The sequence below is a fragment of the Desmodus rotundus genome, chromosome X, assembly GCF_022682495.2.
Source record: "Desmodus rotundus isolate HL8 chromosome X, HLdesRot8A.1, whole genome shotgun sequence".
Taxonomy (NCBI): domain Eukaryota; kingdom Metazoa; phylum Chordata; class Mammalia; order Chiroptera; family Phyllostomidae; genus Desmodus; species Desmodus rotundus.
In genome coordinates this window covers 80,550,326-80,575,571 of record NC_071400.1, presented here as the reverse complement: position 1 = coordinate 80,575,571, position 25,246 = coordinate 80,550,326, and the positions used below count along the sequence as shown (strand labels likewise).

The window sequence follows — 25,246 nt, the reverse complement described above, 5'->3', positions numbered from 1 at the left end:
AAGATGTAAAAATAACCCTTTATGTGAAGTGTATCATTAAACCCGGAAGTGTTAAAACATAAATCCTAGTAGGAGGCCAACTCAACTTTACAGCAATAGGCCAGGAATTTTTCCTGCCATAAGTTTATCTTAGCTTAGCCAGCATTAAAAAACCTGTCTTCAATTAAGTGTGTATATTGTGGACAGGTGTTCTGATTATGAGGAAAAAGTTTCAAGTCCACTAGCGTAAGAGGAGGTTGAAGAGGTCCCTTAGTCCATCCCTTCACAAGTAGCCGGAACATGATTAATCAGAACAACTATTTTTAAAGTATTTTTTAAAAGAGTTACACAGGAGGGAAAAGTTAACTAATGTTCCTTGGTCTGCTCCTATCCATAGTATAACACAGTAGTTCTCAATTTTTAATGTGCACATGAATCACCTGGGGACTTTTTTTAAAACCAGAATCGGATTCGGTAGATCAGGGATGGAGCCCGAGGCTCTGCATTTCCAACAAGTCCCCAGGTGAGGCTGAAGCTGTGAGCTTGGAGACTGCACTGCGAGTAATAGGGTCAAAAAAATTACAGGGAAGCAGACTCTTACACCATCTACCATTTCACCGTTTCACTCGTTTTTCGTTTTTTCAAAAGACACTTACTGGACACTTAAACGGACGAGGCTGAGAAGTACAAAGTTATACATGTTCTCTGCTCTTTATTATAATTCAATTATTAACCAACAGAGAGGGAAGGTAACTTTTTGCAAGCATTTTTTATGGGAGAGCTAAAAACTATGTTGTGCATGACAGGGGCCTTTCTAAAGAAGTCTCACTAACTTAGCTTTGCAATTCTGAAGCCTAAACTCTCCCTTTCCTTTGGTCATTGTTTTCCAAGTGCCCATTGTACTTCACCATAGTTTCAAACTGCAGAATGGTTCCTGCCTTGTCTCTAGTAACTAGTCAGTTTTATGGGTGATGAACATAATTTAGAATTCTGTTTGTCCACGCATTAAATAAAACCGTGCTGGGAGAAAGGCACCAAATTAGAGAAGGTTGATCCAAGACTATTTACTGCTACATTATATGCAGGCATGTGCCTATGTTCAGCTTCAAATAGATACCATGACTATAAAAATAAAGGCAAAAGTAGGTCAAGCATTATTTATATTGCCCCAAGCAAAAGTCTAAAATTATAATACATCGTAAGTGCGTAAAACACCTTGTGCATGAAAGCAAATAGTCATAAATGTCAATCATTGTAATACGTAGGCACTATTTGACCACACTGACATTTTTGCCCCGATTTATTACCATCCTACCTCTGAGGGTGTGTGCGATTCAGCTGTAGCAATAGGTAGAACCCAATATTTTTTTATTTTAAAAAAAGGAATTTAGACATTCTAAAAGATTTTAAAGTTCTTGAACACATATTTACTAAAGAGAAGATATTTTGAGACATTATCCAGGAGATTAACAAGACAGAGAATGCATGGATTCTTCTCAGAGTCTGGACTAATAAAATAAGTAATGAAGAAGAAAAGTACAAAATAATTGCATTGCTGAACAGAATGTAAAATGCGTTTCTCCAATTGATACAATTAGTGCTTTAGCATGTTCAGAAAAAGGAAGAAATTGTATGTTATTGGGGTTCCAGAAAATTCTTTATGCACAGGAAACCCAAATCAGTACGTATAGAATTTCATGAGTGGGAAATTTTCTTTTAAATGAGAAATGGTTTTGCAGGCAGTGGAAAAGCATGAGCCAAAGAGCAGAGCTTCAGACAGATTAGAGCTGGCCCTCCCGATGTCGGATGTCGTAGCCACAAAGAGGAAGAGAGCGAATAATAAGATAACAGCGGAAGATCACAGGTGGAACGTTGAGAGATCATCGACAGCGAAGTAAAAAAAAATGGCCTTAGTTCAGTAGGTTGGAGAGTAACTACTTTTGAGCAAGCATGTGACACCATTAGATTTTTCATAAAGTGCAACTGCTGAGTGCAGGACGGATCCATGGAGGAAAACGGCAGGCTAGGATCCAAGCCAGACAGGAAGTGCTGGAGAACTGCAACGGGCTGTGTAATGGAAACAAGGGCAGGCATGACGGAAACGCTGAGGCAGGTCCAAAACGACTTCATTTAATTTTCAAATCACTCCCAAGTCTTTGGAAATACCCGGATACAAAATTCTGTCCTATGCCCTGAGGGTACAAAGATGAACAAATTGAGGATAAAATGGGGGAGGAGGAATGCAGGCAAAAACACTGCTGTTCTGTAGCCATGGGAATGAGTAGCCACCAGCATGACTTTCAGTCTCATTCAATCAATTAAACAATGACCTGCCTACATGGCCTTGATCACGCTTCCCCAAGTGGCAACCCCTCCCTTCTGAAAGTCCGTCAGTCAGGAGGGAATGCACTCCCATGAACAAAATTGTGATGCAAGCCTGTTAGCAGCAAAACAGCACCAGGTGTTACCAGCCGAGCTGGACCTCAGTGCAGCAACCTCTGTACTTGAGTTCTGCCTAGAAAATAATCCAGAGCCAAGACTGAAATATGAGCAAAAGTCACAGAGGTAGAAGAGGTGAGCTGTGGAAGAAGTGAGCCGGCTGGGCTGTGTGGGCTTGGGAAACAAGTTACAGAGGCAAAAGAAGGGCCCTTGGAGCTTAGGAGGAAGAAAGGCAGAGAGAATGCGCCTGGGGGATGGACAGAGGGGAAAGGCGCAGGCGTGCTCCAGAGAGAGAGCACATGCTGGGTCCTCTGTCTTGAGAGTTTGTATCTACTCTCTAAAGGCTGGGGTCTTAGGGGAGATCCCTGATGAGGATCTCAATGGAATACTCATCAGCTTTCCGTGTGTGTCTTTTCTGAGTCATGGTCTCTACTGATTGGTTGGTGCCAGGGCAGGGGTCATTAGTCATCACAGCCTGGCCTTGCTGCTTTTCTGGGCCTGGAGCCGAAACACAACGGAGGCCTAGACAGTACATCTAGTTTGACCAAAACTCTGACTCTGTGGTCAGCAGACCTGAGGCTTTGTTCATAAGATTACTTCATACGGATCAGCGCCTCATTGTCCTGATGTCTTAATGCTTAAGGAAGTGCTTGTGCAAGGGTCTGTATGGGAGTCGTGTGAGGCTATTATTCTCCGGCCCCCTTGTTCCTCCACTGAGGGGGCCTACCACATGACCAGCGATATGCTAGGGGAGGAAATGTCCCACCCTGCAACTGTCCATTGCTAGGCATCCGAGGGCTTTCTGCCCTGGTGAAATTCCGTACTTGCCCTATGTTCCTACCCTGCTTGTACCTGTCTGCCTGCTACAAACCCAGTAACAATGGTCTCACCTGAGCAACCAACCATGCTTCTACAGGTGACATCAACCTACTACTCTGAATATTCACACACCTCTTACCCTCTGGGTTTCCCCCCAAACTTAAGCACACTCTATTTTAAGAGACTGGAGTTGACCAGCATAATTTCTTCCTATTTAAATGAGCAGTAAACTCAGCTTTGTGTTTTCGCTTCAAATATTGAATAGTAGTTTCATCACTTGATAACATTCAAGTGATGAAATTCACTTGTAAATTTAAACTTATTAATGGGGATTTATTAGAGGAGAGTGTGAGGCAGTGAAAGAATTAGCAATCCTCAACCTAAAAATTGGGGTTTGTAACAATCTGTACATAAATATTTATAACCGTAAAGAAATCTCTTTAACATCATTTACTTTTCTTTCCTTATCTGTGAAATAAAAATCAAAGCCCCAATCTCACCATGGCGTTGTGAAGGGCAAATGGAATAATAATGTGTAGAAAAAGACTGTACATTTTATTAAACCTTGATATTGTTGCTATCTTGCAACTTTTCTTCTTTGTGTTATTAATGAAAAAATAGACGCAGTTGCAACAGAACACTAATACGATCGACCGGAAGCTAGAAGAAACTGCTTGGAACGAAAGGCCAACCATCATTTGTTACAGAGTTGCAAAACAATTTTGCCTGTCGTAGAATATGCTTAGCCTTTACATTATGAGTATTCAGTGGGTGAGCCATACAACAGATAATGATGAAGTGTACATTACACTAGGAATCAAAAGAAATTTCATGACTTGGGGGTAGCCCTCACTTATGGTAATTGTACCAAGGCCAATGACTGGGACTCCGTGAGCCTAAACACTTGTTAAGAAACTGAATAAAGGGAGTAAAAGAAGCCATAGAAACTGATAAGAGTTGTGTGAGACAGCAACTGACTAACAAAATAGTGTACAGACAATGAGTACTGCAGCAGTTGAGGAAGGTGAGGATGATGGGCTATTTACATTTTTCAGCATTAGGACATTAAAATGTATGAAGTGAAAGTGACCATATCCCCAAAATAAGAACTTACAATGACATGAAAGTAACCTTTGCACTGACACCCTACTATATTATGGGTTCGTTGCCACAAAAGTGTAAATTAATAATTTCCGATCTAATCTTTAAAGCCCTCTGAAAATGTTGACAATTCATAATACTGTTAGACTATGTTATTTTACGAACAAGAACACTGATTCTGATGAGTGTTTCTCCACCAGTCAGAATTTTGACAGTAAGGGCTATAATGGAACAAATAAATCATTTAGTGAAATCGCATTGTCTTTCAAATGAGGAGACCGAAGCTCACAGTCGTTTGGTGGCCATTCCCAAAGCTAGTCAGAATTGGAATCAGAAGCCGGCCAAGTGCGTCATACATCTTGGTACCTCGCCTTCCTTCTTTCAGAGAAGGCTATCTGAGTGCAGTTTGAAAACCGAGAATCTCAAAGTCATTATCCAAATGGTGACCCTGCCAAGGGGTTCCATCACCGACCATCATCTATGTTCTCTGTTGGAGCAGAGATTTCTGTAACTAACAAGTGAGGTATGACAAGAGTGAGTACACATAAAAAATGCAACTTCCGTAGTAATCAAAGAAATGCAAACTGAATAAAGACGTGGCTTTTTAATTACATTCCTTTGCCTAGTAAATTATCGAAGAATGATAAAAGGATAACAGTCAGCGTTGCAGAGGCTTCAGTGATTTGGCCAAACTCCCACGCTGCTAGAAGAGCTACCAGTGAGTTCCAAATTTATGGAAACTGTTTTGGCAATGTCTACTAAATCCCTAAAAATGGCATATTTGATGACCCAGTAATTTTGCTTCTAGGAAGCTACTACCAGGAAATAATCAGGAATTTAAATAAAGGTGTATATAATTTATGTGAAATGTAAGCCCTACTTACAATACCAAAAAAGTTATTTATCATACAAAAAAAAAAAAAGGAAAGAAAGCAGACTATTCCAAATGGCTTGATATTTAGAGAATAGAAATGATGGAATGCAACTACATAATTGTATATGAAGATTACAAAGCCTTTCAAAATGTTGCTTTTGAAGGATACTTGACAATATCTGAAAATAAATTCTTTATAATGTAACAACGAAACAGCAGGATGGAGTCCTGGCTGGTGTGGTTCAGTAGATTGAGTGCCGGCCTGAGAACGGAAAGGTCACTGGTTCGATTCCCAGTCAGAGCACATGCCTGGGTGGCAGGCCAGATCCCAAGTAAGGGGCATGCAAGAGCCAACCAGTGGATGAATCTCTTGCATGCAGACGTTTTTCTCCCTCTCTTTGTCCCTCCCTTCCCCTCTCTCTAAAAATAAATAAAATCTTTTAAAAAAGAGCAGGGTGGTGTAATTTCGGTAGAATACAATAATTTTATGGAAAACACTACAGAAACTTACTTCAGGAGATTAGGGAAATGGGTATGCCGGTGAGATTAAAAATAATTTTCTTGTTTTCCTCTGTCCTATCTGTATTTCCCACACTTTGTATTCAGCATTCACTAATTTTATAATCAGATTTATAGTCTATGTTACAATAAAAACATCTGTAAAGGTAGAAAAGAAACAATAAAACTAAAGTTACACAGTTTTCTTTCGGTATTTCTCCCACTGCAAAAAAGAAAATTCAATGCAAATGAGTTTGTTAGGAAACTGGAGCCTTCAACAAAACCATTCTTATCTTGGGCAATCAACCTCCAGAAAGTCTGATTAGCCAGCTGCCAGGCACAGCCTTGAAACACCTCTGGGAAATCTAAACAAGAGGATCCACTGTCTAAACCTCAGGTCAGTCTGCTGCCAGGAGAAAGGCAGGCACTGAAATACTGGATTACAATGCATACCATGTGTGATCAGAAAAACGCCGGATTTCAAAGATGTACACAGCGATGTGCACTGAGAAAGTTTGGTCAGCAAAGTTTGGTCAGCCTTTTAGGAGTTTTATTTAAAAAGTTAAAAAGAATGTCATTTAGAAACCATGATCAGAATAGTCCTGGATCATTTCCCATGGAATGTGTATCAGGAACAAAGACAATAAAGATAGCTACATTCCCTGTTTGTAAGAGAAGGGGAAACGGGTGAACTGGGAAGCAGAGATTTGTTCTCACAAACCAGACGCGGTCAGAGAGCTGTAAATACAAAAACGTGAATATGTCCGTGTGGACATAAAAAAACCTCGTTTTTCCTAAAATAAACAAATACAGATGTGAAGTTCTAATGAACTTACGGCTGGAAGCAAACTGGATTATCATTTGAGGTTTACAAATGAAGACATTATGTATCAGCTCTCTAAGCACTAGAGTTTGTAAATTGCAGGCAATATCGTAGCAATGGACTCATTCATTAAAGCATTAGATTGTTGTTTTCAATTTTGATATGGTTCATCCAGCACTACATTCTACATATACGCATTTTCCATTTACAAGTTACACATTGGATGCAGAGCCTTCTAGTAAAAACTAACTTGCACGGGTCCCCTCAAGTTAAATTCTCTAATATTCCACAAGACGTGTTCTGCCTACACTAAGTTAAGTACTTCTTAATTAAGCCAGTCCATAATTTTAGTATTTCATTCACAGATCCACTTGCTTTTATCATCCAATAACAATGCTTCCCATTAAAGGACTATAAAATATAGTAATGAAAATAATTTGTGTTATAAAGATGATTCAGTTTCATGGCAAGATTAATTATAAAAACAATATCATTTATTGATCCACAAGAAATACTGAACAATTTTATCTTGCAAACATCCAATTATTCCAGGCAAGATGCCTATGGTGTAGACAGCAGAAAGCTGTAACTGTCATCGCGATACAAGCAGAAAACAGTGCTAAAAATACATGATGCTTACCTAGGGCCTAACAGAGAAAAACAAGAGCAAAGCCGGTGCTTACAGGAGACTTCAGATACCATAACAACTAGTTCGACTCTCTGGCCATTAACCAGACTAGGTCATATGTGTGTATGCAAAGAAATACCATGCAGTCAATCCAATAAACAAATAAAGCTAGTGTTATGGATTCCAAAAAGTATCAGATTGACAATATGAGACACTGAACATATAGTTAACAAACGTTGATGGATTAGTGTTTGTGCCAGGCTGTGTCCTAGTCTGTGAGGATACAGTGGTGAATCAATGAGCCCACAGAGCTGTTCTCATGCAACTTCGATATTAATAGGGAAAGAAAATTACAAATAAATAATTTCAAAATCCTCAATTCACCACTTGCCAATCTACCCCATTCATCTAGTTCACGGGTGTCAAACTCATTTTCCCAGGGTGGGGAGGCAGGTGGCGCACACCAGCCTCAAGGTTGCCTTCAAAGGGCCGAATGTAATTTAGGACTGTATACATGTAACTACTCCTTAACTGTTAAGTGAGAGCTCGGCGCTGCCACCGGGTAAAAACAAGGTACAGGGCCGGAGAAATCAAGGTGGAGGGCCGGGTTCGGCCCATGGGCCTTGTGTTTGCCGCCTGTGCTCTAGTTTTTCTTTGCTTTACTGCATAAAAAATTGTCTCCACAAATGCACTATCTTTGCTAGCTTTTTTTTTTTTTTGAGGTGGGGATTAAATAGGAGTAGTGTTAATACGAAACATTCTCATAGTGCCTGAGAACAAATACACGGAGAAGCCTGTGGGTAAAAGTCAATTAAATGGAATCTCACCACCAATTCTGACTTCACAAGTTTCAAATAAATGGAAAGATTTTTTAAACTGAACATCAAATGTCTTCTGTGTGCAGCAAACCCAAGTGAAGTGTTCTATGTTTAAATTCCCAATTCCAAATGCAACTAATTTGCATCATTCTCTTCTCCAGCTACTCATTGAATTTGTACCCCATTAAAATATATTTCATTTTCAAAAATATTCCTGGCCATTTTAAACCCTCTGAACAACTCCACAGTACATGTTCCCTACGAGCAGGAGAGCAGAAGCAAGCTTGGCCTAACAAATGGCAGTTAGCCGGTCAGTGTGGGAGACTTTTGATAGAAAAACACTTGTACTTTCTTACAATTCTCTCTACATGCTTATTGTGGGAAGAAGTATTGGCGTTGCCATTTGAGAGGGAAGTATTTTGGCTCAGTGACATTTAACTCTGCTTCTGTAATTGTCACCTGCTGTTTTTGTGCTTCGCTTTTGATCTAACCAAATTGGCTTTTTCATCCTACTGCTAGAAAAAGCGCCGTATGTTTTCTAAGTAACCCCGCACCGCATCTTCTCTACTAATACAAAAGATTCTATTTCTGCCTCTTCATTCTCTACAGAGTTAGAGGTGACAGTTGATAAACAATGAAGTCAGAATGGACTCATTTCATTTGTTAGTTATGGGGCTTTCCTGGATGTGTTGGGATTTGGAAATATCCCTGACGGTGGAAAGGCTGTCCCAAGGTACATCTCTCAACAATAAGAGCTCAAGGCAGAAACTGTGTATAAGAACGATCATTTTTATAACAAATATTATCCAAATGTATCTATTTCCATATCAAAGACCTTAACTTGTTGAATCAAACATAACTTCAGCAAATCATGGCTCTGCCCCTTATAGGTAAGAGACTGTGATAAAAATCAGTGTCCCTATGGCCCAGTTTCTATCTGTAAAATGAGTCACTTTAATATCCCACAAATAGCTAGCAATGGTGCATGACAGAGAAAATGAAGACACAGACTAAACTCTCAATATACGGTATCTATCATTTGTCATGGTTGTTTCCAACGGGTGCATGCTTACAATCGGTGAGTTTGCCTACATTTATACACTCGCCAAGTATCTGTGGGCTGCCTAACATGTATAAGAGATGGTATCCATTCACTAGAGAAAGAATCATTTTTGTAATTAGAATGGCTCCATCTCTTAATGCCTGTGGTAGAAATTGGTGGACTATGGGGCAATCCTGGAGACAAACAACCCAGAGGTGAACCTCTCAGGCATTCATAAATAAATATTCATAAGTAAAACATTTATTGCGGAGGAGTGATGCCGGCATCACGTCACATATGATGGGCGGTCTCACGGTAGCGCCGGGTGCCATCTGCAGCGTCGGAAGGACGGCTGTAGTGTTTAGCGAGACACCATCACAAACAAACCTCACTAACTGCAGGGTAACTGATGGCGGAAGAGGTTTCCGTGATGTAATCCCTACTTCTGCAGTATTCTACATGGAAACTGGACACAGTGGCCAAAGAGCATGGAGTTTCTAAGTGGAGTTTCCAAGCACTAGCCGAGGCAGCCTGACGAAGCACACACACGCAAGGGGCAAACTTGAATGTGACCCATTCTGCTTTGGACAGTGCTATTGAAATTTCATTCGGGTATGAGTTTGGGGTTTGTAACTTCCACCAATGTAAGTGGGGGTTCCCAATGTAATTGTACACACAAATCAATGATAAAGAGCTTTTGATATGAAAAGTGTAAATCAGAACCTCACGAAAGTGAACGTAACCAAATGTGACGCAATGATGGAGAAAAGTACAAGTGGAAAAAGGGAATAAGCACCCAAAAAATCGCAAAATAAGCAAATACTGAACGAATGGTAAGAGCAACTTTTTACACAGGAACATAAAATCAACGACGTTAAAAAAGCACAGAACATAAGTGGATAATTTTCACAGAAATTTTACATATGCTCGATAGGGATAGAGGATATTGTGTTGCACAGAATTTGGTATGTTTATGTGTGTTGAAAAAAATACTGCGCAAGTGGAAGTGTATGGTGGGACAGAACATAGCTAAGTCAGACTTACATGTGGGACCTACAGAACAAAATAAACAAATGAAATAAAAAGAGAGTCATAGTTATAGAGAGCAAACTCATAGCTGACAGAGGGGAGAGGGCTTGAGGGGCCGGGAGGAAAAGGTGAAGGAATGGAGAAGTACAAATTGGCAGGTACCGAAGAGTCACAGACATGTAGAGTACAGCACAGAGAATAAGAGTCAGTAATAGTGCGATAACTCTGTATGCGGCCAGCTGGGTACAAGGAAATATCAGGGGGAACCACCCTGTAAAAGTACAGGATTCTCTCGCCACTACACTCTACATCTGAAACTAATACAGACTCATACTGAATGGAAACTGTAATGGAGAAATTAAATAATAAAATAAAAGAACAAGGTCACTTGTGAGAGAGAACAAGATCATTTTTCTATGATCCTATGCACGGTCTTTGGATCTTAGCCATCAGAAGAAACTCCATCTTCTCACCACAAATCCCATCTGCTGACACCCACACCCATCCACATGTTCTGCCCTGCTCGTGCAACCAAAGTGTCCCCATTCCAGTTACGGAAACTCTCCACTTGCATGTTTCACTTGTTCTCTACTGACTTGGCGATCTTTCCTCAGCCTACAAACACACTTTGTTAACTCCCGCTTGAAAGACAAATTTTAAAAAACACTGGTACTGTAGGGGTTCAGGAGTCACCCCAAAATGTGCTTCTGAGGTAAGTAGATTGTTTTGAGCTCAAAGCAACTGAGACCCTGAGGGCTCAGGAGAAACTCCCGCATCCCCTTAATAACTGAGAAGAATCTTGAATTAGGGACCTTGCCCAGAATAACAGGTTACCAGAGATAAGCTTTTCTGACCTATAGATATGGGGCAAAGCAAACTTCTAATTACTGAGCATCTGCTCTTCTTATTGCCCTGCTTCCCTTAACGACCTTCCTCCCCTCTGAAGCCCCAAGGGGTGTTACCTCATCCGCGGCTCAGAATGTCATAGAAGAGCTCATTGTCCCCTTCTGTCTCTGACTCTCTCATGGGTGGGGGTTCCCATTTATATGTATGTAATTAAATTTAGTACTTTTCTCGTTACTCCATCTCACGCCTATTTGAGTTTTAGGCCAGCCCAAAGGACCTGCATGGTACGGGATCCACCCTTACGGTACAATGCTAATCTGGTTCTCCAGAAGAAAAACAGAAACCAAGAAACAAGCAGAACAACTACAACAAAATCCCTGGTGTACACAAACTGATGATAAATAACCATTGTGTAGTGTTTGCCAATTTCCATGGTGTAAATCCTACCATCATGGATGATTTCAAGTTACCAATAGTTGACCACGTTGGCACAGTTCCTGAATATTGAGCAGCCTGCTCTCATGAACCTCTATGATCTCGCTCCACCACACCACAGTGCCTATTAAGGGGCTGCATGTTTTTCCATACTCTTCCATTACTCTGTTCCCTTCACAAGAAAACATTTGCAATGTTTCAGCTGTGCGCCTTGCACTTACTTTCCTACCCCTGCCCCCTTCATTCAGCTCATTTACTCAGTGTCAGTATACGCCAGTTAGTGTTCCAGACACTGGGAATACCGCAGAGAACAAAGCAATGCCCCTGCCTTCGTGGAGCTTAGATTGTAGTACAAACATAGATAATGAGCAAAAACAAATCCTCAGGCTCTCAGATTTCATGTGCCATAGAGAATAACAAAATGAGTAGGGAACGAGTGGAGTCAATATTTGAAAGAGGATGAGCTCAGAAGGCTTCTCAGGATACTGGACCAGAGAACTGGCGTCTGCCTCTCTGCTCCATCAAGAGCTCCAATATTGCCATGTCTCATGAATGTTTTTCTATCTCCACCTCCCTCTGTAGCTCCCAACAGTGCTCTTTCATTATTAAACTGCTTTGAGTTTTTCGAGTCTTTATCACTATAGTTTTCAGGTTTTATACCTATCTAGCCACACTTCCTCCAGTTCTCTTTCTGGCCCAACTTAGTTAAATGATATGAAATTTTGGAAAGACTTAGAGATTAGATCGGGCTCCTCCCTGGCTGTTACTTACTCTTCCCTGGATGCACTTCCTCTTCCCTAGGGTGATGTCATCCAATTTTCCCTCCCTCTCTCTCTTAAATAATGCCTATATTCTAATGATTCCCAAATACCTATCTCCAGCTGAGACCTCTCCCCTCAGAAGATAGCTCAGATTTCTTATGGACAAAATGAGACTCTCGGTTCCCTTCAAAGCCATTAGTTTCCCGACTAATCACCACCATCTCCGAATGTGGCAACAGCATTCTTGCATTGTGTCGGGCTGTCAACTTAGGAACTGTCCTTGATTTTCCCCTTTTCTGTATTGCCTCATTTGATCCATTAACAAGCCTTGTCTTTTCTGCCTCTAAAAGAAATGCATGCACTCACTTATCTTCAGGCTCACCATTATCGTTTCGCCCAGACCATGACCCCTGCCTTCTGGGACCATCGCATTCACACCCTAGCCATTTTCATGCCTTTCCATCCATTCTATAAGTAACTGCTAGCATTATCTTTTTAACAGAAATTAAATTCCACATCCTCATACTTAAAACCTTTCAAAAGCTTCTCATTTCTTTAGAATAAGTCGGAACTATTTCCATGCCCTACGAGGTACGACAGGACCCAATCCTGCACACTTAGCTAATGGCCATCTAATAGCCTCCCTCTTTCTCGCCCACTACCTTTCAGATATATTGGCCTTGCTTTATTATCTGAAATAACACAAGCCCTTTTACACCTCTTGGGTTTCGCACTTGCTCTTCTCTTTACCTGTTAACATTTTCCCCATCATTTTGCACTTTGGATTCATGCTCATCTGTTAGGTTTTAGCTCATGTGGCATCTCCTCAGAGATGCACTTCTTGAAAAGCCTATTTTAAAAAGCCAACTCCCTTCCCTATTATTTCACACTGACTTATGTCCTTTACGTCGTTTATCATGAACTGTAATTATTATGCTTATTTATTCATCCCTTTCCTATTATTTGTCCCTCTGCAATAATATGAGGACTACACAGGGCAGGAAATTCCTCCAAATTGTTTTACCACATACTGACCCAAATCGTAGGCAATCAATCTTTGTTAAATTAGTAAATAAATGAATGAACAGATAATTATGGCTGCGGGGAATAAAGTTTCACTTTATTGAAGTGAATGCACAATAAGACTTATGTTGCAAATTGAGAACTGGCTGAAGGGCAAGAAGGCACTAGAACAAAAAACAGGCGGTATTTATCTCCCTCCAAAATCATGTTCAAGAGATTCAGTTTGATATTTCATTACTTGTCATCGAGCATCAATTACATACAAGGGATTCTATTATATTTTCTCATTTACCCTTCAACACTCTCTTATGAGTAAAGAATATTGTCCAAGGTCATATAACTAGTAAATGAGAGTCAGATTAAAAGAGAAAAAAGAACCCTGAGTTCATATCCCGGTTGTCTCCTTTTGTGATACCGAACAAGTTCAAACAGACTGAGCCTCGGCTTCCTACTGTATTGCAAAAGATTTTTTCTTAAATTATTGATTATATTCTCACAAGTAAGACTTCATTTGTATAACCGCTCTAGCTTTAGGAGATGATCCAATTTTTTAAACAGTAGGAAAAGAAGCATTCATTTCTAAATTAGAGAGCATTACCAGGTTAATTAAGAAGCCTGTGAGGGATGATGACAAAGTTAGTACGTTTTTCATTCAGACTGAAAATATCAAGCCAACACTCAAGGCGTGGGAAAACTATTGCACTCATTGTTACTAAGATTTGGCTTAGACTCTACAAAACATCACAGTGCTCTTCACAGAGTAGATGTTCAGCAATCATTGACTGTATCGACAGAAACATTTGTCCAAGTCCTCTCTGAAATTCCTTAAAACGTGATGAACGCAGACTTCTTGGAAATTTCGTACTAAGGGTATGAAGACAGGGTGTGCTGGAAGATTCAAGCAAGTGAAAGCCTCACCGTCTCACTGAAGCTGTGACCCGGGGCTTCCGGAACCTACTGCATAATGACAATTCTAAGGGCAGTTCTTTAAAAGGAGCTATGCAAATGAGAAAGGGCTTCAGTTAAGAAACAGAAAAATTAGGCACGAGAGACACATCTATAAACAATCAATAGGGTCACTTGCATAACTACTTTGTGTGTCTGGGTCTTATTTGAAAAGCAATCCCATTTTGTAATTTTAAAACTCCTTCTCTCTCTTTCCTAATGGCTGGACAATGGTTAAAACTAATGTGCTAAATATTATAAGAGCTAAGTTTCGGGATGCAGCTTCTGGTTCTTCTTGATTCTCAAAGTTCAGCTTTTCTCAAATGGTTTTCCCTCATGTTCAACGCTGCTAACGTGGGCCTGCTCTTCCTAATGACTGTAAGCCCAGGAGCTTGGTACAGCTAGCTCAGACACCCTATCCTGTAAAGCCTGCCTCACTGCCCACGACTCTAGACCCTATTCAGGCCAAATGGGCCCCATTTCAAACTCCTCCCATGATGGGGAGCCTCTTCCTTGAAAAGAAACCCCGCCCTCAGAGGAAACAGGTCAGATTGATGTTCTTGACTCCAAGAATTAATCTTTTAGTTCTCCCTGATTTTTTCTTTTCTTAGTTTGGATTTAATCCTTCACTTTTAAACATTTTTATCACAAAAGAAATACATATTTATTGTAGTGGAAAATCAAAACAGTACAGAGTATACAAACTGAATAATCAAAATACCCTACATCTCTACAACACCCCAGTCCTATTACCTAGAGATAATTCTTAGAAAAAGCTGTGCTGTCTGTCTGTATTCATCCATCCATCTATCCATCTGTCCATTTAGCCATCCATTTATCTACACATCTGCCTGTCTGTATAATGAGATCAAACTACCAATGGTAGAGATACACCTGCCTAGCACTGTAGGGTATGGGATAATACTGGAACCACTGTAAACAATGCCACAATGAGCATCCTTATGTATTGGTCTTAGGTAAGTATGACTATTCCTGGAGCTCTAATTCCTAAATGTGAAGTCTCAGGGTGAAAGACATGTGAACCTCCATGTTTTAAAAGATAACTCAAATTTTTGTAATTAAAATTTTCCAAGTTGTTCTTCCAGCAAGGGAAACCTGGGCCTCTTTCCACGAACCCTCATCATCATGGGATATGACACTTGGTGCTTCTTTAATTATTAGCCCTGGCACATGCAGTGTTAGTATGGTATGTTATAATTTCTAAAGCAGGTCACCATTAAAAATAGGTCACCAAGACATTAAAAATAATGTCTTGACTATTATCACACACTGACATTTACACTAACTTTGGAATCATGGTGACCACACATCCCTTCCCTTTTGTGCGATTTGTGTTTAGTCTGTTCACCCCACATTCCTCTGCCCTTCACTACTCGCACCCCAGGTGACTGACCCTTTCACACTCCTGGGGCCATTTGCTGGCTGGATTCCAGCTGTATTACGCCAGTGGAAAGGACCAGCTGGAGATGCAAAGCTAGGGAAAGAGATGGCTGTGGATATTTTTCCTCCACAATTGCCCTTTCTCAGAGCTCCATCTTATAGTAGCTGGTTCCTTCCAACAGCTACATTTCCCAGTACATGGTCCTCCCTCCAGCACTGCAGCTCTCACGGGACTCCATTTACCTCCATTCATTCTGTTTGTCCCCTTTCCCCTTAAGCCCTATGGATAGTAAGTGCTTCTAATGGTGGATCCTCTCTGGGTGACTCACTGTCGCCTCTTTGTTTAAAATAATATACTTCTATAAATAATTCTCTTCAACTATCTGAGGTGAATTCCATTTCTGGCTGGGATTCTCTTATACCTTCCTAAATGATAGCTAGCCCTGGCTGGTGTGACTCAGTGTATTGAGTGCCAGCCTGTGAATCAAAAGGTCACTGGTTCAATTCCTACTCAGGGCACATGCCTAGTTTGCAGGCCAGATCCCCCAGTAGGGGGTGCTGGAGAGGCAACCACACACTGATGTTTCGCTTCCTCTTTTTCTCCCTCCCTTCCCCTCTCTCTAAAAATAAATAAAATCTTAAAATAAATAAATAAAATCTTTAAAATAAAATTAAAATGATAGTTATATATATATATACATAATAGTCTAACTATACCTTGATTAAAATTATTTTGAATGTACAGATTAACGTAGAGAAAACTAGCATTTTCTTCACATATGTTCTTCTTTTCCTCATGTTTTTATTTATGTACTGGTAATTCAAATTTAAACTTTCTCCAAACAATCCTTACCCTTTCCTGCATAATTTACTCAAGAAATCTACAAACTGTATACATATTCTGAACAGGATTTTTAAATTTCTTCGTTTTCTCATCATTCATGTGGTTTTTAAATAAGGAGAAAATCACACTGCTTTCAAATGATGATACTTTAAGTCCATCATTTCCAAAAAATATACCTCATTATTTCTTTTTCATAGTTAGATAATATTTTTTAGGTTCTCCAGAACAACCCTGAACAGTAACACCAATGAGGAATATCCTTGAATTGCTTACCATCCAATTCCTCTAGGATGTCAAGATAAGGAAGATTCCTATTGTTCCTGTATTTGCAAGTATTTTTCTCAGGACCTGGTAATAAATTGTCATAAATGCCACTGTATATATTATTTCTTTTTTTAATTGGAGGATTGACTAGTTATGTTTGTCTGACCTTCTACAAGAAAAGGGAGAACAAAGATAAAATGCTATTGTTTACTGTTTTCCGCTTTGTTTTTAATTTCATTACTAATGTTATTCCACATAAACTTATCAAGGGAAACCTCTGAATTTCATTCCTTTAAAAGCTTTGCCTTACCCTGGCTGGTGTGGCTCAGGGGATTGAGCGCAGACCCACCAACCAAAGGGTCCCCGCTTCTATTCCCAGTCAGGGCACATGCCTGGGTTGCAGGTCAGTTCAGGTCTCCAGTAGGGGGCGCATGAGAGGCAACCACACGTTGTTTCTCTCTCTCTCTCCCCTCCCCTCTCTATAAATAAATACTTTAAAAAATAAATAAAAGCTTTGCCTTAATGCTCTTGTAAATGTGTAGCAAATATCATTAAAATTTAACTTTTAGCATACAATTTCTCTAGCAAAAAATGTTTCTATTCTAGTTTAGACTGAAGTGTAAATGATTAATAACATTCCATGTTTAAAGTGTTTCATTTAAACAAAATTAATCTTTAATTGATGCATCCTTAGATGGGGAAAGAGGCTATATCCCTGAAAGAATAATCATTTGATTCATTTACTTACATAAGTAGTCAACTGGAGAAGGTAGAAGGGAAGCTAATTTATAATCTCTAACTGTAACTGGACATAGCAGGAAATAAGGTGAATCCCCAGGCTTCCTCTGCCATGATTACCATAGCAATGACCCTGAAATTATATCCACACTCATTATCTCTGTTGGCATTCGCTTACTCCCATGAGTTAAAATAATTAAATTAAAAGAGATTGGGCATGTACGAGCACAGAAAATCGGCTGAAATCAAAAAGGCTGCATAGATTCAGATCATCTTGATAGAGCTAAGCTTCTCGACGTTTTTATGAACCAAATGCAAATTAGCCCTAAGCTCTGAGATCTTTTTTCAATTTCTCATTATAAACTTGCTACTCTCTGTGAGTGTTCTGTGAAGAATGAAGCCGATTAAATTTTCAGTAAAAAGTATATACGGTGCCAAGATATCAGAGTCAAGTAACTCTATAATTCTAGGTCTTTGTACTAAGTGAATTAAAAGAAAAAAAGAAACCCGAGTGTTGCAAAGTTTAAATTAATTATGGTAATGTGCACTTGCCTCCAAATATTAACGTACAATAATGGAAACAAAATTTTATTTGGGCACAAAATTAATCTTTTGGATTTTGTACACATGCAAATTATGCTTTGAGTATATTACACAGGGACTTACATTTGTTCTTTTATTTAAGCTATTTTCCCTAGCAGGGTGCCCTGGCCCTATTTCTTTTCATTTATTTAACGGAATAAATGTTACCAGCCCATCAGTGTTCAGGGGCTGTGTAATTGTTTCTATGACTACCACGAGAGCTCAGTACATAATTCATCTTCCGACCCCTGAACTTGTACAGCCAGGTGGATTCTATCATATTCTACCTTGAAATTCAAGTTTACACTCATACACATGCATACACACAAAGGACCTGAGAGTGTTTTAAAATTATTTTAAGAAAATAATGTCTGAATTACATTGTGATTATCAACTTGAAGTTTTTCTTAAAGGTAATTCATCCAGAGTGGACTGGAACCTCCTGAATGCCAGCTCTGATGCTGGCTGCTGAAGATCAACACTGCCCAACACAGAAACAGCCCCTGGCCTCACCGCGCTCAGAGTGTACAGGGCAGAAATTAATTCTAATGTGTGAGGCCATATAGTACAGGTTTTTCTAAATTTTATATATTTAAATGTTTTAGGCCCTGGCTGGTGTGGCTCAGTGGATTCAGTGCCGGGCTGTGAACCAAACAGTCACCGGTTCGATTCCCAGTCAGCACACACGCCTGGGTTGTGAGCCAGGTCCCAAATAGGGGGCGCTTGTGAGGCAACTCTCCCTCCCTTTCTCCCTTCCATCCCCCTCTCTCTAAAAATAAATAAATAAAATCTTTTTAAAAAGGCATTAGCATTACTTTGACATTTTATGTCTGAATAAGCAACTCAATAGTCATCACAAGTATTTTAGGAGTGAAATCAAATTTTACACAACAGTGTTTGCCTCACAAGTCCCTCTATTATTCCTACTTTTTTTAGTTTCTTTTCTTTAAGGTTGGAGGGGAAACGATATGAACTTTTAGAACACAACGTGTTTTCAATGTCCAGTACCAAGCCTGACTCAATTCTCACTCATTAATTACTTGTAAAAAAAGTGTTTTAATAGTCACAGGCAGACATCCAGCTCTTTGCTCTTCGGTCATATAATGCGAATTGCTTGCATTCTCTTTTCCTGTTATTTGATTCCTAGCCCCCTCTAAACCAGCAATTTCATCTATGTGAGAATGTTATTCTACTTGCATACTTAGCCCTTATGTGGGTTTTTTGGTGCCTTTCTACAAACTACTTAATTGAGTGCTCAATTCGATGTCTCAAAAGAGTTTGAATATGCAGAGAGAAAATGGATTTTATAATTCGCAACACTCATGTGTACAAATTATATTAATAAGTTTTAAACTGGTAATACAAATGTGGATCAGATTTACTTTCGATACCTGTTACAAGGATCAGCATAGATTTCTGTATTTGAAATGACAGAATTAGATTCAACACCTGACAAGTCAAATGTAATGCGTACCTTAAATAATGCAAAATTTTACTTGTCGAAGGAGCTTCTTAAAAATATTTATAACATTCAAAATTATAAATATACAATTAAGAATTGTTTTTAAAAGAAGAATCATATACTCCAAATTGAATTAGACATTTTTTTCTGTAGAAACTAAATGAGGTTAATACAGTGGGTGAAGTGAACATAATTTACAAGGCCATTAAAGCTGAAATACTTCACGTACATTTCTGTTCAGTTCCTGTCCCTTTCATAAAGTTGATTTATGAAGAAATATGCAGGTCTAGAGTAGTCCACTAAAGTATGCTTTTTTATACGATTATTTCACATAAAACGGTTATTGACCAGATGTATTTTGTCTAGGCCTTTACACCGGGGAGTTGTTAACCTAATTCATTTATAATTTAGGTAAGAAAATGTGTCAAATTGAATTTTGCTCTGAAACAATATATCAAACCAATGTGAAATATATTACATCCCATAAAATGAGCAAACACTGATGAAATTATACAGCTGAGCCATGTAGTTCACGTATTCCAAGACATTTAAAACATCATCTCTATTCGGTCATTAAATAAGTCTCAAGATACAAAGGATTTCCATAAGCACAAATTAATAACTTTAAGTCATATCATCAGCTTATTCCAGAGGTCTATGATGGTGAATTAAAAATAGTAACACCTTCTTATAGTTTACATCAATAATCATTCAAGTCTTTTTCTGATCAAAAAAGCATACATTTTAAAATGTAATTTAAATGAAAATGTATTTTGTCATATGTTGATTATCAGCATGATCTTTAGCACGTTCAAGTAGTTGGGAAAAGCTATCAAAGTCAGAATCCTGTTCTTAGGATTAGGAAGCTCCAGTAAATATCAAATAAACTTCATTGTAGTTAATAGATAATACAACATGAAACACGATGCCTTAAACGGAGTGTTTAATGAATAGTTTTTGCTTTCTGACATCTATGGAACACAATAAATAAATAAACAATAAAAATCTTCATCCTTGGCTTATACTCTAAACTTTCTTCTTAGCCATTTCTGCCATGGTAGTTAACAGGAAAGTTTCCCCTATTCCTGATGAAGTCCCCAATATGCATGCTTGTTCTGGAAATCCCGATATACTAGATTGGACAGTATGGCCTGAAATGCGGTTCCCACTGCTGTGTGCACAGCCTACCACCTCTCTATCACCTGTCTACATAACATCTACCTATCAATAAGCCGCATGCACTTATAATCCCATTATATCTACAACGCGTCAGACTAGGGGTCTAGATAAGTACTGCAATTCCAAAAAACACTACCATATATTAAACGACAAAGTTTCCCCCCAGAATATATGTGATTCCTACAAAACACGTTATATCTTCATCTAAATTAATATTTTAAGATCTCATCATGGATTTTTGTCATGTACTTTTGTATAAGCTGCACACCTATTACAGCTAAAGAGTCTGTGCAATCTGACACTCACATGAAATCAATGGCACGGCTAGAAACTATCTATGACTTCGAGGGGTTATTGAGCCAACCAATGGACAGAAGTTTTCTTTTTTGATCAGATCATTAGTTTGGGAGATTAGAAAATGTCATATTCGCTGTGTAGCTTGTGAATGTCTCCCATACCAAGTTCGCATACTACATTTACATAAGGTCACATAGTACAGTAATAATGTGGACTAGAATATAGTTCTAAAACACACAGGTGGCACACCGCCAAACATAAAAAGTGATGAAAAGTGGACTTCGAGTCAATGTCAAGTGGTATCTGGTTGACCATCACATGATTCACATGAACTGCTCCTACCAAATACATCTTGCCAATGACTTGAACTTTAAGGTCTAAAAATACAGCTGTTATAATAAAAGATGTTACTATGCTCAAAAGAATAGCTCTTACAGTCTAAATATAATCTTGCTATGAACGTCTTAACTGAAACAATATTAATACCAATAAAAAAATTTAATAGACATTACCTTAAAGTTTGTAACTAATATATTACAAAGAACAGTTATAAGGACTAATGGATGCAGAAAATATATGACTGGGAATCAGGCAATGTGAATCCTACCCCTAGCCCTCAATTGTACAGATGTAGACAGTATGACTCCCAGGATGGTAAAGGGCACCAAAAGAATAAAGGTTTTAGATATACAAGGGGGACCCATAAAATGGATTTTATTTCTCAAAAATTGTATATTTATTCTTCAATGTTTAAACTTGAGTCACCTTCAACGTACTCTCCATTTGATACAATACACCTACCCAGACCTTTTTTCCCACTGCTCAAAACAGGTTTTGAACTTGATAATTCTGATGCCTTTAGTGTTTCTGCCATTTTTTGTTTTACCTCTTCCACATTGGTAAAATGTTTCAACTTCAGGACTTTTTCCATCAGGAAACAAATTAAAAAAAATGTTGCTCAGGGTGAGATAGGGTGAATAGGGAGGGTGAAGCATGAGGGTCATGCTGGTTTTAGTCCAAAACTGTGAACACTCAATGCGGTGTGGGTAGATGCTTATAACTCACCTATCATGGAATGACAAATGCACTGAAATGTCTTCAATAGAAATTCACTGAAGCCGAATGCAGCCTCTCACAACAATACCAGTAGGCACCCTGATACAGATGGGATCCTAAAACATTCTCCTAGTAGGGGAAGCTTGTACTACAAGGGACCTGCCCTCCAGAAGATAATTCTGTTTTTTGGGGGGTCCCTCTCAGTTTTTCTTGGAGTTGGTGAAGACATAATGACCTCTTCATATAATCATGGTGCCTCTACCTATAAGTAAAATCAATGCGTGAATGTTACAGAGATACAAATTCTTTTGCAATACAAGATAGAACTTTTAAGTAATACCACTGTTCATAATGAGACTTGACTAGCATGAGAAAGGATCTGATTTATAAACACTTGGAATTGGCAGGGGGTCCGATGAGAGAATGCTCTGCTATCTGTCATCTGAACCAATTGTTACACTGCTCTGCACTGTGCATTGTCTCTTATTTTCAAATATATTATTTCACTTATTCCTCTTGTAAAAATATGTGGAGAAGGTGGAATAAGAACTATATAGAGATGAATTCAGTGAGACTTAGACAATAAAAATGGCCTCCCAGTAGGTGAAAAAGGTGATTTAATTGAGAAGTACAGATTGGTAATTACAAAACAGTCATGGGGATGTAAAGTACAGCATAGGGAATATAATCAATAATACTGTAACAATTACGTACAATGCTTGGTGGTACCGGAAATATCGGGGGACGCTTTGTAACGAATATGATTGTCTATCCACTATGCTGTACACCTGAAACTAATATAATACTATATGTCAACTCTAATTGAAAAACATTTAAAATTTAAAATTAAAAAAATAGTTTCCCAAGACCACTGAGTTTATACATAGCAGTACAGAACTACTTCCGACTCTAAATTCTGATTAATGTTCAAGCAATTTACGAGATCCCTTGGCAAATTCATTTACTAGAGTCCTGTTTACACCTCTATAATCACCTTAATTATTTTTTTTTTCTTTTTATGGCAGGCCTCTGCCTGCATTGATGGGATTGGTCTCTGTCAGTGGGTAATAAAATGACTGACTTTCCCATGGTCCATTTTTTCAAATCAATATCTCCATAGGATAATACCTGCAAGCATGCCTTCTCTAACTGAGGATACACGTTCCCCTTTATAACTGAAATAAAAATTGTGTTAAAACTGAAGTATTTATTGATGAGTGTGCCTTCATCATTTTACAAATGTCTATTACACATATGATATGCACACATATACACACATTAACCTTTAAAACACATCCCAATTCACTTTCATTTGCCAAATTAGGCCCCAGTACAAGACAGACAAACTATTAGAAAATACACTACATACAACTCTGACCAGACTTTTGCTTTAAACTTAAGTAACTTTTTTGGTAATGAAATCTCCCCAGTTTATAAAGCGATTACTGCCTGTCGGGAAGAAATGATGAGCCTGTATTTCTCAGCTGCATGTAAATTGTATGCACTTTATATTTCTAAGGAGAAGCCCCTATCAATCAATATTTCTAGAAAACGACAGTGCGCAGTTAGGCAGGAATTGTTACGGAAGCTGATAAACGTTTACCCTTCATTGGAAACTGACAACTAGCATATGACAGACTGCTTTTCTGCTGTTCTACGGCTTACATTAAAGCCTGCCTAGGAACGTGAAAATTCAGAAGTGTGGTTTTAATGTAAAACTGCTTTCAAATTTCTTGCCAGAGATTTAGGAAGAAAGGAAGCTTGTGTTAGGAAGCTTGCCAGACACACCAGAGGACAACTTTGAGAAGCAAATAGCTATTGCATGTATAAGATAAATAAGCAAAGAAGAAATTATAAACAAATACAAGCCACTGTTGTACATGGACAAAATACAATGAAGTATTGGTAAATGATCGCAATGCATACATACAAATGACTTTTCATAAACTGAATCCACTCAACATTGGTAGGTAGTTTGGGGCAGGTTTAACAACAGTGGTTTCCCCAAAGCTGGCTCAAGTCATTTAATCCGTCACTGCTTTTTATACAGAGCTGATTTATTTGAACTTAGAGAACAGTAGACCATATAAATGTCATGTTAATATTTTAAACTGAGTTAAATTGGGTGAGCCACAAAACCCGTCTGATCAGAGAGTTCCCCTTGACCTATGACAGAATGTGATACTTACGCTATTAATTGACAAGCATTCGGTAAAGCAGTTGTTTTTGAAAATATACAATTTACAGAAGATGGAATTTTCCTGTTCCTCATCCGCCTGTATTTTTCTAAATCTCTTAAGTGCGAACTTCCTGTTTGGACCTGTTTATTCCTCTTAGGTTTCTTTCATCACTTTTTAACCCTCCCTCCCTTATCTCAGTTCTTAAGCAGAAGGCCCGAGCTTGACCATAACCGCCTAAATACTTTGATAGTCTACTTTAATTTGCCTAATGGAAATCCTTTTTTTGTATCCATTCGTTCAAGAAATATTTATTGAATGTTTACCACTTTGCAGGGACTGAAGAAGGTGCAAGGGCAAAACTGAGCCAAAGAGTCCATGGATGCTTTTTTCATGGAGTTTACATTGTAGCAAAGGCAACGCACGGGTAAGCAGCCATACTCAGTACTCGGTGGCATGTGCTACCTTCTAGGGGAAAGTAAAAGTGCCAAATATGTAGTCTTCTGGCACAAGGTCCACCATTAATCTAGGATTTCAACTTCAGGACCATTTCATGCTAATACATATTTTGGCTGACTTGTCTATACATTTATATTTTGCCTCATTTCAAAAACTGATTTGTGGAAGCTTGGCATGTTAAATAATTCCCCGAGAGGAGCAGGGTATTCTTTCATCTCTTCTCTTTAACTTCCCAAAATATTGACCTTTAACATTTCCAGTTTCATAGATTATCGTAGCAGATCCCCTTTCTTTTAATTTCTGCTAAAAAGCACACTAAATTTAACAGAGTATGATAATCATTAAGGTGAAAAACTGTATCTTTGTGTGTTTATTTCAGAGTGCTTTTCATACTAAGAATCTCAGAAAATAGTATTTTCTGTTTTTTTCTTTATTAATTGAACAGTATGATATTCCCTTACCTCTTTTATCTAGCATTGGCAAGTCATTTCTGCAAGCCATTCAACATTTTTTTAAAAAACATTCATTAGAGTACCTACCGGGTACTGAATAATTTTCTAAAACTCTGGTAAAATTCAAACATTCATAGCACAGTGTCTGCTCTATATGGGCATAATCCTGAATTTATACTTAACATGTGGCTAAAAAATTATAGCTGATTTAAACTGCAGCCATCAGGTCCACATGTTAAAATGTACGGTGCCTTTAGCCCTGACTGGTGTGGCTC

General features: G+C 38.7%; 1 protein-coding gene across 3 annotated transcripts in view; it reads right to left on the bottom strand.

The window, feature by feature from the left end:
* Positions 1-25,246, bottom strand: part of DMD (dystrophin) — a 1,965,474-nt gene that overhangs the window by 1,391,944 nt on the left and 548,284 nt on the right. The gene's annotated exons all lie outside the window — the stretch shown is intronic.